Source organism: Erpetoichthys calabaricus, chromosome 3 (genome assembly GCF_900747795.2).
Source record: "Erpetoichthys calabaricus chromosome 3, fErpCal1.3, whole genome shotgun sequence".
NCBI lineage: Eukaryota > Metazoa > Chordata > Cladistia > Polypteriformes > Polypteridae > Erpetoichthys > Erpetoichthys calabaricus.
In genome coordinates this window covers 256,269,773-256,286,601 of record NC_041396.2, presented here as the reverse complement: position 1 = coordinate 256,286,601, position 16,829 = coordinate 256,269,773, and positions in this window count along the sequence as shown.

Below are 16,829 nucleotides of genomic sequence, written 5' to 3'. Positions count from 1 at the left end.
CACTTCACTTCTCATCAGGATGGTGGTGTACAGTATTGAGCATCGCGTCTTCATGGTGTGAACCTATTGGGTCACCAATTGGTTTAAGCAATGTCAGAATCAACTGGATGATCATGAGTTAACGGAAGGTTACATCCAGCAAGATAGAGCAACGTGTCACACATTGGCAAGGAGCATGGCAGAAACTGAGTCCTCCTTTGGCAACAGGGTAATTTCAAAGGGGCTTTGGCCACCACGGTCACCGGATCTGACACCACCAGACTTCTTCCTTTGGGGTATGCTCAAAGGAAAAGTCTATCGGAACAAGCCTCGCACTGTGGAAGATTTGAAGGAAAACATCCAACGTGAAATTGCTGCCCCGTGACGCTTGCCGATTTGTTCAGGAACAAGTAGCACCACGTCAAAATGTGTCTGGCAGAAAACGGAAACCACTTCCAGCATCGCATGTAATGCAATCGATTACACATACGTCAAGGTATATAGCGTATTTTTTTTGGTTCAGATTGCTTCATCCTAACTGGAGTTACAACAGAACATTCGGGGCCTCTTTTGAGTGAATCTCCCTGTACTTAACTTCATGTCTTCTCACTGATCTGAAGAGAAAGAGAAAGCAGTCTGGACTTGAAGTTCCCTTACAGTACATCCCATAGTGTAAAAACATCATTTCCTCCCACTGCCCACATAACTGAGATTGTGGTATCAGTGTGGATTACATCTCCTCGTAGAGTGTAGACTGCCTGTCCACCAAAGTAGAATCTTGGGTAGCAGCATGGGTTTCATATACCTTGCAGCACAAACTAATGCAAACAGGTGGTATCATTCCCTGACACAAATCACAAAACAGAAGCTTGGACACTGATGTAAAATTCACCCTTTCTTGCTGAATCTGAAAAGCAGACGTGTGCACTTACAGACTAGGGTAAATGTCTGGACTTCATTTTCTGGACATCATCTGTGACATCAACACAGATTTCATCTTCCTAAAGATGATCACATAGTACAGATTTGAATCAATTCAGTGCTACCAACTGACCCCACAGTGGAAACTGAAGCAGCATTAAGGACATCTTCTCTCAGAGACCTGAAGAAGACTTGAGAAGCACTGTGAGCTAAATGTCCTTCCAACACCCACAATACCTAAATTAATGTTACTTTACAAGGCTGAAGCTGCAGGGCCCTGCATTCAGAAGCCATACCACTGTTTGAATTGATTTTTCAGTTTGTCAATTGTCAATTATTTGAGCCACTCACCTCCAAGGTGACCATTCCTTAAAAAACTTACATTGATCATGAATGAATTGAGACCGTAGATCAATTGTCAATGAATCGAGCCACTCTAAACATCAAGGGGAGTGCCACTGAAACTCACGTCTGGTTTTAGAATTTAAAAACGACTTATGCCTTGCCCATCCAATTATTTCGAGGCTCCCCTGCATTACAAGTTCTGGCTTTGCAGCTGCGTTACAGACTGATTTTTAGAAAGATAAGTAGCACAATGGCAATCATTTCCTCCCATCTGCCATTCAGTCCAAACCCTGACATCAGTGTGGCCTTCACTTTGTTTCATTGTAACACAGTCTAAGCTTACCATCAGGACTTTATCTATTCACACTGGCCAGGAATTCAAAAAAGGATTTCACTCTAATCAGCTACAGAGCATAGAGTAGAACACTAAACAACACCATGGTCACCAATTTCTGAAAATGATGAGACTATGGCAGCAGGGTGGACTTTATTCACTTTCAGTGGTCTCTGAATGAATGCACTTATGCAACACAGTGGTCAAAATTTCTTCGCATTAACCAAAACAGTCCAGACTTGGGAATCAGTGTGGACTTCACTTTCACTTATCAACCATTTGAGTGACAATCTGGTAAAAGCAGTGGCGGTTTGGATGCCCCCATAGCTCCCATGTGGCTGTGGGGCCTCCAGACTCAAAGGGCACTCTCACCAGACCATCACAAAGTCATATACAAAAATATACTTAATTTTTGCAAAAAGAATATAATATTTTGTGCATTTTTAGGCCTAACAAAAGAGTGAAAAATTAGTGTCTTGCGTTAATATTCTCTGTCTAACAGCAGAGATGAGCATCAGCATCATTGTGGAGCATAACTCCTCTTACGCTCCACCCACCCTGGACTTAGGCCCAGTTTCACAGTAAACTTGATTTTCTCCCAACTGATGACCCTGATGAGGCCCAGTATCACTGTGGGATAGGGATGGGAATCGAAAACCGGTTCTTGTTGAGAACCGGTTCCCACTGTTTCAATTCCTTGGAATTGTTTGCCATTTTTGCAAACGATTCCCCTATCGATTCCAGTCGCCTCGAATGACGTCACCACGTTGCGTAGCGTCATTTACCCAGCAGGAAACATGGCGCCTAAGCAGCACAAATGCTCAAAAGTTTGGTTATACTTTACGAGAAAGGATGACAACAGGGCAACTTGCAATACTTGCAAAGTAGATATTTCATCAAAGGGAGGAAACACTACGAATATGCAAAAGCATTTGCTCACAAAACACGCGATAACCTTAAATGAATGTCGTGTTTTTGATCCGCTCCGGACTAGTGAATCTCAATCCAGCAGCAGCGGTAACGTTTGCACGTCCTCTCCCGTTAATACGGCAGGTAACTAATCAACTAACATTGCATATTATGTTAGCGCGATTTGCCTTATTGCAAAACCTGCTATTACTGTGCATTGCATTTAGACCATGACGAGAGAGACAGACAGAGTCTGGCTGTCTCAGATGCTGGCAGTTCTCGCTGCAGTCTACCGGTAGCTTCTCTTTTCACAGAGGCGGGGAAAAGTAAAATGACACAGGCCAGGATAGACGAATGTCACAGAGCAGTGACTAAGTTTGTGGTAAAAGGCTTGCACCCATTTGCCACAGTACATGCCCCCGATTTTCGGTAAGTGAATGTGTTTAATTGTAGGCTCAGTCAGGGAATGTCAAAGTTGTATGTTCTCCTCTTACCAGATGTTTCATCCGTTTCCATTTCTGAGCTGAAACATGTGTTGAAGGCAGCCGTCACTGCAGATGGATGGACAAGTTTTAGTCAAGATCATTACCTCACAGTAACGCTGCATTATGTCAGGAATGGCCAGGCTCAAGAAAAAGTCCTCAAAACCAAACCAGTGTACCAAGCACAGACAGGGACAGCTGTAGCAGAGGAGACTGATGAGATCTTGGAGGAGTATGGTATCAAAGACAAGGCTGTGGCAGCCACTGTTGATAATGCGGCCAACATGGATGTAGCTGTCAAAATAGTTGATGGTTGCAGAATTGCACAGTGCACAGTTCCATTGGACTTGAGTTGATTGTATTTGTTGCTGGCTGATGTAGTTTTATTTTTGAGTGCTTAGCTCATATATACTTTTAAAAAGTAGAGTGTAAATGTTACTGGACATTCTTGTGTAATTGCCACAGAATAATTTATGTTATACTTTGTTATTGCTACAGAAGAATATTTATTTTATTATTATTTTACATTTCCAAATTTTTTTCTGTGGACCCCGTGGCATCCCATCGAGGAGCCGTAGGCTGTGGATCTCTTAAGATCTCACTGTTGGGTTTGTAAGGTCATGCTACTCCTAAATTTCTATCTTGTTCAAAGATAAGATATAAAACAAAGTTCTAAGATAATCGACCTGTGTGTTCTCCTTTTTTAAAAATAAGAATCGATAGGAGAATCGATAAAGAATCGAATTGTTAAACAGAATCGAAAACGGAATCGGAATCGTGAAAATCTTATCAATTCCCATCCCTACTGTGGGATGTGCCTTTTCTCATTGACCAATCAGAATAAGCTCATTACCATTGTGGATTTGATATGCTCCCTCTGACCACACAGAGGGCATGATGTGTGATGGCACCTGTTTAATTTTTTTTCCACCTAAGGTCTTGGCCATCAGTGTTTATTCTATCGTCTCTCGCTGGCCACACAGCAAAATTTAGGGACTAGTGTGGATGGCCTCATGTGAACTATTTGGAGTTAAGTGGTTGCCACCACATGGTCTTGTTTTACAACGGCGCATGTTGTCAACCCAAGTCACACCTTTACGCTGCCTGCAGGAAGTGTTATTTTACAAACACATCTCAAGTAATTTGTTTCGCAAATCGTACTAATGAGTTTAAAGCTAAAAAGCAAACATGAATCATATTAGTGTCTCAGGGAATAAACATCAATTATTTAAGAGGAAGAAAGTGTGAGCTGAGCACAGCCTGGCTTGTATGTGCCTGGTGTTTTCGTCTGCAGGTTGCTTTCTTCTTGGCACTTAGTTCCTGTAATATAAACTTGGCACCTAAGCAAATGTCACAGGCCATATAGCCTTGGCGTGGACATTAGTGCACACATATCAATGTGCTTCTTTGTATTCGTGTCGTAAGATAAGTCCAGTTTTGACCAGATATGGAGACTAAGTGGTAGATCAGAGTTCCACTGTGATTGGCACTTGCATTCTACATGATTAATTCTGCTTGGGTGATGAGTGATTCACCTCTGTCAGAACACCTTGGTGTCATGGATCCAGGATCCTCTGTTTGAATCCCATAACTGGGCATTGTCCATGCATAGTTTGCATGTTCGCCAAGTGTCTTTGCAGTGTTTCCTTCAGGTATTTCAGTTTTTCTCCCAAAGATGTTGATATAGATTTGAAGACTCCAAGTTTGGGCGGCATGGTGGTGTACTGGTAGCACTGCTGCCTCGCAGTTACAGTTAGGTCCATAAATATTTGGACAGAGACAACTTTTTTCTAATTTTGGTTCTGTACATTACCACAATGAATTTTAAATGAAACAACTCAGATGCAGTTGAAGTGCAGACTTTCAGCTTTAATTCAGTGGGGTGAACAAAACGATTGCATAAAAATGTGAGGCAACTAAAGCATTTTTTAACACAATCCCTTCATTTCAAGGGCTCAAAAGTAATTGGACAATTGACTCAAAGGCTATTTCATGGGCTGGTGTGGGCAAGTCTGTCGTTATGTCATTATCAATGAAGCAGATAAAAGGCCTGGAGTTGATTTGAGGTGTGGTGCTTGCATGTGGAAGATTTTGCTGTGAACAGACAACATGCGGTCAAAGGAGCTCTCCATGCAGGTGAAAGAAGCCATCCTTAAGCTGCGAAAACAGAAAAAACCCATCTGAGAAATTGCTACAATATTACGAGTGGCAAAATCTACAGTTTGGTACATCCTGAGAAAGAAAGCAAGCACTGGTGAACTCAATAATGCAAAAAGACCTGGACGTCCACGGAAGACAACTGTGGTGGATGATCGCAGAATCATTTCCATGGTGAAGAGAAACCCCTTCACAACAGCCAACCAAGTGAACAACACTCTCCAGGGGGTAGGCATATCGATATCCAAGTCTACCATAAAGAGAAGACTGCATGAAAGTAAATACAGAGGGTGCACTGCAAGGTGCAAGCCACTCATAAGCCTCAAGAATAGAAAGGCTAGGTTGGACTTTGCTAAAGAACATCTAAAAAAGCCAGCACAGTTCTGGAAAAACATTCTTTGGACAGATGAAACCAAGATCAACCTCTACCAGAATGATGGCAAGAAAAAAGTATGGAGAAGGCGTGGAACAGCTCATTATCCAAAGCATACCACATCATCTGTAAAACACGGTGGAGGCAGTGTGATGGCTTGGGAGTGCATGGCTGCCAGTGGCACTGGGACACTAGTGTTTATTGATGATGTGACACAGGACAGAAGCAGCCGAATGAATTCTGAGGTGTTCAGAGACATACTGTCTGCTCAAATCCAGCTAAATGCAGTCAAATTGATTGGGCGGCGTTTCATGATACAGATGGACAATGACCCAAAACATACAGCCAAAGCAACCCAGGAGTTTATTAAAGCAAAGAAGTGGAAAATTCTTGAATGGCCAAGTCAGTCACCTGATCTTAACCCAATTGAGCATGCATTTCACTTGTTGAAGACTAAACTTTGCACAGAAAGGCCCACAAACAAACAGCAACTGAAAGCAGTAAAGGCCTGGCAGGGAATTAAAAAGGAGGAAACCCAGCATCTGGTGATGTCCATGAGTTCAAGACTTCAGGCTGTCATTGCCAGCAAAAGGTTTTCAACCAAGTATTAGAAATGAACATTTTATTTCCAGTTATTTAATTTTTCCAATTACTTTTGAGCCCCTGAAATGAAGGGATTGTGTTAAAAAAATGCTTTAATTGCCTCACATTTTTATGCAATCGTTTTGTTCACCCCACTGAATTAAAGCTGAAAGTCTGCACTTCAACTGCATCTGAGTTGTTTCATTTGAAATTCATTGTGGTAATGTACAGAACCAAAATTAGAAAAAAGTTCTCTCTGTCCAAATATTTATGGACCTAACTGTAGGAGACCCAGGTTCGCTTCCCGGGTCCTCCCTGCGTGGAGTTTGGTTTGGCTTTAATGGCTCTGAGGTTTTTATGTTATGAGAACACCTCTACTGGGCTGCACAGCAGTGTAATGCTCAATGCAGATGACTGCCGGCTCGTGTCGAAATCATATCCTGTTTATTCTCTCTTGTTCTCTGGGGACTATGGCTTCTTCCTGAATGATCTGAATTTTACGATGAGGATTAGTTCCTGCTTTATAAGCATTACTGCTGGAATAAGCTCTGGCTCTCTGAAAGTGTGTGCTGGAAAGTACAAGTTCGAAAAATGATGGATGGAAACGTTATTGAATGGGAAAAAATAGTTAATAACCAATATTTTTTATAAACAGAATTGATGATACAAATATAGTTATTGTTGTACAAATAGTAATTCTCAAATCATTTTCATTCCAATATTATTGTACATCGGGGGCACGGTGGCACAACAATCTTCACAGCCATAGAAGATTAGATTTGAGTTATAAGATGTAATATTTCTGTAGTGCTGTACTAACCATGAGAAATGACCCTCTGTACTTATGTTTAGTTAAAGTACCTAATATACTTGGGTTAATATGAATTATGCCTTTTATTAATTTAATCTTATGACAGTAAAAATCAACTAATATTAAGTTATTCTTCCTATTCTTCAGCCAAAATATATAACATTAAATGGTGCAGTCTCCACTTAATCAGGAATTTAATAAAATTAGAAAGTGTACCCACTAAGAATAACAGGTAAACTATATCTTATTTTACTTTAGTCAGTTATAACCATTACATGTCTGTTTAAAAATGAGCTATAACAGGCAATATTCTGTTAGCAACTATAAATAAAATGATAAACATAAAAGAAACGCCTTATGAGCGAAAAAATACCATAAGCTGAACAACAAAAATTGTATTTAAAGATTCATTATAGCTTATACATTTACACAGCTTATGCAGTAGCTGTGCTACCTGTCTAAGATGGGTTGTAGACCTCATCATTAAAGTCTGAAGTGCATCATGCAATGCATATGTCTCTGTTATATGTCATTTGGTATGGCTATCATAAAAGCAGTGCTAATGTTTGTGATGTGCCATCTGTTGGAATGACAAATGCAATGCTTTTTATTATTAAAAACTAGGGGGCTCTGCCTGCTGCTCGCTTCGTTCGCCAACCCCTGGGTGGGCGCTATGCGGCAGCCACTTTGCGTCTCTGCCACTCATGTATGTAGATTTCACTTTCACCAAACGACAAATCTTTTAATTCTCACAGATATGCTTCTTCATTGGGAAGAAACACTACTTTTCCCTGATGGCAACACGAATTAGACAATCTGTGAGTCTCCGACTTAAAGTTTAAAGCTGAACTATATCTACATACTTCTGTCATATCACCTATGTCCGTATATTCAATCTCTTTTCGCTGTTCCGTTATTTCACTGAGTAATAATTTCCATTTGTTAGTGCTAATGCGATCTTTACTATTAGTTTTTTTGAGACTTTTGAATTTTAGTACTTTCATAATCTCTAACCTGCTCTGCATGTGTATCGTGCCAATGTTTTTGAACCTCTTTACGACGTTCTACTTTGTCTTCTGCTCTTTTCTTTTATTTCCAACCCCGCTTGGAGCTGAGAGTGCCAGAACTGTGTCTGACAATAGCATTCACACGAATGAGAAGTGAGTGGACCGTGGGCGTGGTTGTAAATGTTTGAGAGGAGGGTGGGACTTGCCAAAATCCATCCATCCATCCATTTTCCAACCCGCTGAATCCGAACACAGGGTCACGGGGGTCTGCTGGAGCCAATCCCAGCCAACACAGGGCACAAGGCAGGAAACAATCCTGGGCAGGGTGCCAACCCACCGCAGGACACACACAAACACACCCACACACCAAGCACACACTAGGGCCAATTTAGAATCGCCAATCCACCTAACCTGCATGTCTTTGGACTGTGGGAGGAAACCGGAGCGCCCGGAGGAAACCCACGCAGACACGGGGAGAACATGCAAACTCCACGCAGGGAGGACCTGGGAAGCGAACTCAGGTCCCCAGATCACCCAACTGCGAGGCAGCAGCGCTATCCACTGCGCCACCGTGCCGCCCCTTGCCAAAATTTCTTGGCAAAAAGTTTTGTCCCGCGGGACCTGAAATTATCTCTCGCAGGATTTGAAATTATCTCCAAGAAAGTCTCATCTCAGGATTTCCTTTTATAATAAAGAGATGTTTGTGATTCTCCATCTTTTACAATGACAGAGACATAGCAATCAGACAGACTCACAGACGGATACAGAACTTAGGTAAATAACATATTCCAATTGAACAGATTGGGAAAAATACAAATTTATATCATAGTGTCTTCTTTATTATTCTTTAACTGGGCTCATTATGCCTATATTAAACATTAACTAAATATGTTATATGATCATTTGTAAAAAAACACCTATGTGTGTCCACATTCACACTTACACCCAGTTCTTTACCTGGTGTAATGCCTGAGTGCTTGTGTGCCTGAATCCCAAAACTGTAGTGGCCGCTTCACTTGCTTACCGCAAACATTGAAACAAAGAATACACACATGCAGCTTAAGGCCTCATCACACTGGATGATTTGTTGAGCAGCTTTCGTTTGTAAATGTCATTTACATAATCCTAGCAAGTCACAGCCAGTCCCGGTACACTGATCTGACTAGCAGTCATATAGTTTGACATCCCCAGTGACTCAGTCAGACCGGTCTGTAAGTCACCCAGACAAAATCTAACAGAGTTATTCTATGTATGGGCATATGGGCGAGAGTTGAAAACCAATGAGTACTCAATCGGAAGTACAATAAGGAATAAGGAATGCGGGTGTTGTGGAACTTACAAATAGAAGAGGGGCTCGTCTGTGTGATGTTCTATGTGTAACAAAAGGTGCTATAAAAAAAAATGAATTATTGACTGTATTATTATTATTACAACAGAACGGGAAAGAGGAAAAAATGGGTCAAAATTGTGGCTGAACTCTCTGTCCTGCAAAGCACTGCCTCTGTCAGGCACCATGTTTTTGGCTGTCAGAAAAAGGGACAAGCTCAAGATAGTTTGAAAATGTGCAATTGTGCTGGAAATTAATAATAGAGTTGTCTAATTTGTCCCCTGTGATTCCTAGTTGCTGATTCAAGATCAGCAGCAGCAGTCAATAAGTTTGACATTGCCTCCAACTAGAAGTCATGTAATGTGACACTGGCTTTAGGTAGTATTCACACAATAAGACATATTTTTATAATGGTTCAGATTTGACAACAGCAAAGTGGATGAAGGCTGAGCATTGAGCATTGACTGAGAAATTAATTCATGCATTTTTTTCTAGTTGGATTAACTACTGCAATGCGGTGTTCACTGGCCGTTCAAATCAATCTTTATGCAGCTTTCAGTTAATTCAAAACACTGCTGCAAGAATTATTACTAGAACAAGAAAATACAAACAAATAACTTGAGTTCTTAAATGCTTACAACTGGTGAAGTTTAGGGCAGATTTCAAAGTACTCCTTTTAACTTACACAGCCTTAAATGGCTAAGGGCCTGATTATTTATCTGAACTTATCATTACTTACATTCCAGAGCACATATTAAGTCTCTCAAGATGCCGACCTGCTTTTGATTCCAAAGATAAATAAATTAACAGTGGGAGGTCGAGCTTTTAGTTCCAGGGCCCTGAAGCTGTAGAATGATCTGCCTGCTACTATAAGAGGTCCCCCTTCAGTCTTAGCTTTTAAATCCTGGCTGAAGACTCACTACTTTAGTCTAGCATACCCTGACTAGAGCTGCTGATTAGCTGTACATACAGAATCTCTGTTGTTAGTCATCAATACTAAAACATAAGCAATATGATATTTATAACTTTTTACTAACACTCACCTACTCTGTTCCTCTTCTTGGTATCCTCATGCGGCACTTGCTCTAACACCAAGTTGTATGCCTGCCATGGAAACGTCATCTCAGGTAAAGGAGCACTGGAATCATCAGGCAGAAGGGTCTTTTCATCAACTTGGCTGGACCAGCACTGACTCAGCTGTAGATTGGCTAAGAGTGAGAAGGGGGCTTGTTGACCGAAGTCTCCAGGACCCTGACTGAGTCTGGCTTGTCTGACTCCTTTTCTGCAATCTGGCTGTGGTTCTACAAATAACTGATGGACAGATATTGTTTTTCATTAGTGTTAATTAGTTTCTATTTTGATTTATGTATTTGAACAAATCTGTATCCTCAGATGTGACAGTTCTGTATTTAGTGAGTGGGATAATCTATTATTGCATTTTGCCTTGTAGTTTGTACTATTGTATTGTGTTTCTGAGGTGGCAGTGATAGATTGGCCTTCTAGATCTGTGAAGAGGATTACTTCCGTTCTGTTTTGTGTATTGTATTTTTGACACCCATTACATGCCCAACCTACCTGGAAAGGGGGGTCTCTCTCTGAATTGCTCTCTCCAAGATTTCCTCCAATTTTTCCTACAGGTTTTTTTAGAAATTCTTTCTTGTCTTTTTAGAGAGTCAAGCCTGTGGGGGCTGTCAAAAAACAGGCAGTGTTAAAGCCTATTGAGGCATTCCTTTTGTGAGATTTTGGGCTAAACAAGAAATGAATTGTTCTTGTTGGTGAGTAAAGCAGATGGTGCCAACTATCCACAGCAATAGTGAAACAGCTCCAGAATGGATAGAGCACAATGAAATAAAACTAATCTCTGCAGCACTGCAAGAGGTCTTCCTGATTCACTTTCAAGTTACAAGGCACGGAAGCCCAGCTTTGGAATCAGATAAATCAGCTAAGAATCCAGTCCAAAATGTAATCCATTTAGAATTAACATCTTGGTTCTTAACTAATGTCATCTTTTACAACAATCAATGTGGTTATACTAATGTGCAAATTGTGGTTGTAACTACCATATGGGATGGACGGGCATCCTGGCTAAGAGAGGGGAATAATCCTTACCTGGATGGGAAGCTCCAAGCAGATGGACAGGTGTCCCGACCAAGAGAAAGAAAGGTTTCTTAAGTGAACGGGATGACCCATATGGACGGACGGGCATCCCGATCAGGAGAAAAGAAGTTCCTTTGCCCAGGTGGATTGACAGGCATCCCAAATGGTTATACCTATAGTACCTTTCCTGCCCAGTAGAAAAGGGAAGGACAAGAAAGCAGTGTTTCTAGGGACCATTTTATCCCCCAGGACGCTAGATGGCAGTAGCCCTGGATATCAGTGCCTGTTCAATCACCAGCAGGGAATGCTGGGAATTGTAGTCTGGTAACACAGTCCAGCGGGGGTCCAGGGGTGCCACAAGAGTCCACTGCCGGGAGATGCACTCCCTACTATTTGGGACTTCCATATGACCTGGAAGTGCTTCCAACGGGTGAAGCCCTGGCACCAGAAATACTATATGGTTCTCAATAAAAGGGACTGCACTACCCTGTCCAGGCAAGTCAGAGCTGTGAGGAAGGAAGGCAATATTCGAAAGAGAGAGGGGTGATTTAGAGGAAAGAAAGCGACTTGTGATTTGTGCTTGTGTAAACAAGGAATTTAGTAATAAAACACCCTTTGTTTGAACCTGGGACTGTCTTGTTTGTTTGTTTTCGGGGTTTGGGGCTCTCTGGTGCCCCCTAGCCTTCACATGGTTAAATATATAAACTGTTTTTTTTTTTTTGCAACAATGATTTACCTGATGCAGATTAAATATAAATCTTGACAATTGGTAAAGTTTTTATAAACCTGAATTAACAACCAAATCTTACACTGCTAAAATGAATTTGATGTTCACACCAACTGATTCTCATACTTGCTGCTGTTTTACAATAATTAACTAAATAAGTAAATAAATAAAATGATGATATAATTTAATATTTTAATTACTTTATTTCTTCATTTATTTATTTCGGTGACACCATATACAACATGAAATACAGTGGTGTGAAAAACTATTTGCCCCCTTCCTGATTTCTTATTCTTTTTGCATGTTTGTCACACAAAATGTTTCTGATCATCAAACACATTTAACCATTAGTCAAATATAACACAAGTAAACACAAAATGCAGTTTGTAAATGGTGGTTTTTATTATTTAGGGAGAAAAAAAAATCCAAACCTACATGGCCCTGTGTGAAAAAGTAATTGCCCCCTGAACCTAATTACTGGTTGGGCCACCCTTAGCAGCAATAACTGCAATCAAGCGTTTGCGTTAACTTGCAATGAGTCTTTTACAGCGCTCTGGAGGAATTTTGGCCCACTCATCTTTGCAAAATTGTTGTAATTAAGCTTTATTTGAGGGTTTTCTAGCATGAACCACCTTTTTAAGGTCATGCCATAGCATCTCAATTGGATTCAGGTCAGGACTTTGACTAGGCCACTCCAAAGTCTTCATTTTGTTTTTCTTCAGCCATTCAGAGGTGGATTTGCTGGTGTGTTTTGGGTCATTGTCCTGTTGCAGCACCCAAGATCGCTTCAGCTTGAGTTGACGAACTGATGGCCGGACATTCTCCTTCAGGATTTTTTGGTAGACAGTAGAATTCATGGTTCCATCTATCACAGCAAGCCTTCCAGGTCCTGAAGCAGCAAAACAACCCCAGACCATCACACTACCACCACCATATTTTACTGTTGGTATGATGTTCTTTTTCTGAAATGCTGTGTTCCTTTTACGCCAGATGTAACGGGACATTTGCCTTCCAAAAAGTTCAACTTTTGTCTCATCAGTCCACAAGGTATTTTCCCAAAAGTCTTGGCAATCATTGAGATGTTTCTTAGCAAAATTGAGACGAGCCCTAATGTTCTTTTTGCTTAACAGTGGTTTGCGTCTTGGACATCTGCCATGCAGGCCGTTTTTGCCCAGTCTCTTTCTTATGGTGGAGTCGTGAACACTGACCTTAATTGAGGCAAGTGAGGCCTGCAGTTCTTTAGACGTTGTCCTGGGGTCTTTTGTGACCTCTCGGATGAGTCGTCTCTGCGCTCTTGGGGTAATTTTGGTCGGCCGGCCACTCCTGGGAAGGTTCACCACTGTTCCATGTTTTTGCCATTTGTGGATAATGGCTCTCACTGTGGTTCGCTGGAGTCCCAAAGCTTTAGAAATGGCTTTATAACCTTTACCAGACTGATAGATCTCAATTACTTCTGTTCTCATTTGTTCCTGAATTTCTTTGGATCTTGGCATGATGTCTAGCTTTTGAGGTGCTTTTGGTCTACTTCTCTGTGTCAGGCAGCTCCTATTTAAGTGATTTCTTGATTGAAACAGGTGTGGCAGTAATCAGGCCTGGGGGTGGCTACGGAAATTGAACTCAGGTGTGATACACCACAGTTAGGTTATTTTTTAACAAGGGGGCAATTACTTTTTCACACAGGGCCATGTAGGTTTGGATTTTTTTTCTCCCTAAATAATAAAAACCATCATTTAAAAACTGCATTTTGTGTTTACTTGTGTTATATTTGACTAATGGTTAAATGTGTTTGATGATCAGAAACATTTTGTGTGACAAACATGCAAAAGAATAAGAAATCAGGAAGGGGGCAAATAGTTTTTCACACCACTGTATGTCTTGAAATGAAAGCTGCCAATTTGACCCCTCAAAGTTGAGTGGGCGGGCTCTAGCGAGTGCTATATTTTACATTTCCATTTATTTTCTCAGCAGACACTTTTATTAAAAGGAACTTACAGAAGAGGTCAATATAATAGATTAAACATCAGTCTGAGGGACTGTTCACAAACAACTGTTACAGATAAAGGTTACAAAATTGAACATCACAAGTGAAGAGCTCAGATCAAAATACAAGTGAGTTACAATTCCAAAACCTGAAAGCTAATATCACTTAAACAGAAATTCACCAAGTGAGAGTCTTCAAATGTTTCTTAAACACATGGAGGGAGTCAGTGTTTCGAATGGAGGTGGGCAGCTCATTCCACCAGCTACAAGCTACATTTGAAAAGAGTCTGGACTGAGATTTGATGTCACACAGAGGTGACATTACTAGACAACTTTCAGAAGGAGCATAGGACCTGACAAGTGTCTCTCTCTATATTGATGCTGACCCTTTGACTACTCCATAGGCAAGCATCAAGTGTCTGAACTTATATGTTGCTACATGGAGCCAATATAGTGATCTGAAAAGAGAAGTGACATGTGCACTTCCCAATTAGTTGAACAGCAGCCATGCTGTTGCACTTTGAGTTATCTGCAGTGGTTTGGTGACACACGCTGGTACTCTTACTAGCAGAGAGTTGCAGTAATCCAGCTATGACAAGACCAAAATCTGGACCAGAGGTTGTGCTGTATTCCCCGTTATACACAGTCCGATCTTGCCGAAACTGTATAGAGGGAACCTGCAGGACCAAGAGACAATTGAAACTTTAGCAGTGAAGGACAATTGGCCATCAGCCACCACCCAGAGGCAGCATACAGACTTGGCAGGTGTTAGTGATGAAGGATAAACCCAGACTATGATGGGTTGCTGAACTGACAAATGAGATGGAATAACAAGAAGATCTGCCTTTGTCAGGGTGAGCTGGAGATGGTGTTGCTTCATCCAGCTTGAAATATCAATGTAGTGATACCATGTGCTGGGGTAGGTTGGCACCCTGCCTGGGATTGGTTCCTGCCTTGTGCCCTGTGTTGGCTGGGATTGGCTTCAGCAGACCCCCGTGACCCTGTGTTTGGGTTGGAAAATGGATGGATGGATGGATGATACCATGTGATATCATGTGGTCCTGTGGAGGGAATGATAGGTAAAGTTGTGTAATATCAGTGTAACACTGAAAAGATACACACTGGGAGAAAATCAGAGGGCCTAGTGAGGAGGTGTATAAAAAGAAGAGAAGAGGACCCAGCACTGATCTTTGGTGCACTCTAGTAATCTCTTCTCGCCAGGACACACAGTAGGATCTGCCCAAGAGGTAGAGCTTAAACCACCTGAGAGCAGACCCAGTGATGCTAAGGTCAGAGAAGGTGGCAAGGATGATCTGGTGGTTGACTGTGCTGGAGGCAGAGATCTAGAAGGATGAGGATAAATGACATGTGGGTAGTTCTAGCCAGCTGAAATGAGTTGAAAACAGTAAGTAGAGCAATCTCTACTGTGGAATGGCCCGTCCTGACGGCTGACTGGTTAGGACAAAGCAGTCTGTTCTGTTGAAGAAAGGAAGAAACTTGGTTAGGGGCAGAACATTCCAGTGTTTATTAATAAAAATGAGACTGGTCTGTAATTACTTACTTAGGATGGGTCAAGTGTAGGCTTCTAGAAAAGAACAATTATTAGGGCCTGTTTGAACAATGTAGAAAAGTGTCTGTGCTGAGTGAGATATTGATTATGTGTATAATTTCAGGAATGAGTGAGGGAGATGTCAGGGGATGGAGGTCAAGTGGACAGGTAACAGGTTACTAGAGAGGGTGTCGTAAACCTCAGTTTTGGAGAGGGGGGAGAAAGCAGAGAATGCAGTGGAATGTTCAGGAGGGGCAGGTTGGTAGCAGTGATGAGAACGGACTGCTGATGACAGTCACCTTTTACTAACAAAAAGTTGCAAAGTCACTTGATACCTTATTTATAATTCTGTTTTCACACCTTGACATAGACATTCATCTGTTCTTTAAGCACCTTTTCCTAGTGTAGCAGTAATTAAACCTAACATGGATGCCCATCTGATGCAAGGCATGGTCACTATTGAAACCAATTTATTACTTGTGATTGCTTGGACATGAAGTTTTTTGGGCTCTCCCTATACATTTCGTTTACGTGTTCTGCCTTCTGTGCTCTCATGGCTTATATAACATGGAGGTTATTATTACAGTACCATAAGAAACCTAAAATATTCTTTGAGTTGAAATCAAACATTTCAGAGGCAAATCCATGTGAACAGGCTGGCTTCAGATCAATGCAGAGTAAATACAAACATTTCTGTGGATTCCCCTAAAGAGCTATGAAGTCAGGGACAAAAATTTTCAGAAACAGCCAGGATTCTGAGGACTTACTTCAAAACAAATGGAGTTTGTTTTAAAGAAATGTCATTAAGGAATCTAGAAGTCACCTGCAAATAGGGCCACTAGGACAATCTTAGGACTGTGAGAGGAAACTAGGCGCCTGAATATGAGGAGGCAATCCAGTTGAAAATCAAACTGGAGTTTAAGTGATAATTGCTGTTAGTATCACCACCCTCCTGTGAATGCACTGAGGCATGCTGGAGTGTTCACCAGAGGCCAACCAGACCTCCCAGGCTTTGAACTCAGCTCTTTGTTCAGCTGACTGCTCATCTAAAAGGCATGGTATGATCTTCTGGATCTCTACACAGAAGTTGTGCAGCTGTTCCTGGAACATGGTCTTGGTGGTTCCACGTGCACCTATACTACTGCTTATTATTATTATTATTATTATCATAGAGGACAAAGTGGGCATTGCCTATTCTGCTAGGCTTTATTTAAAGGGCAGAAGATTGAACAGACATCCTGCTTCGCCT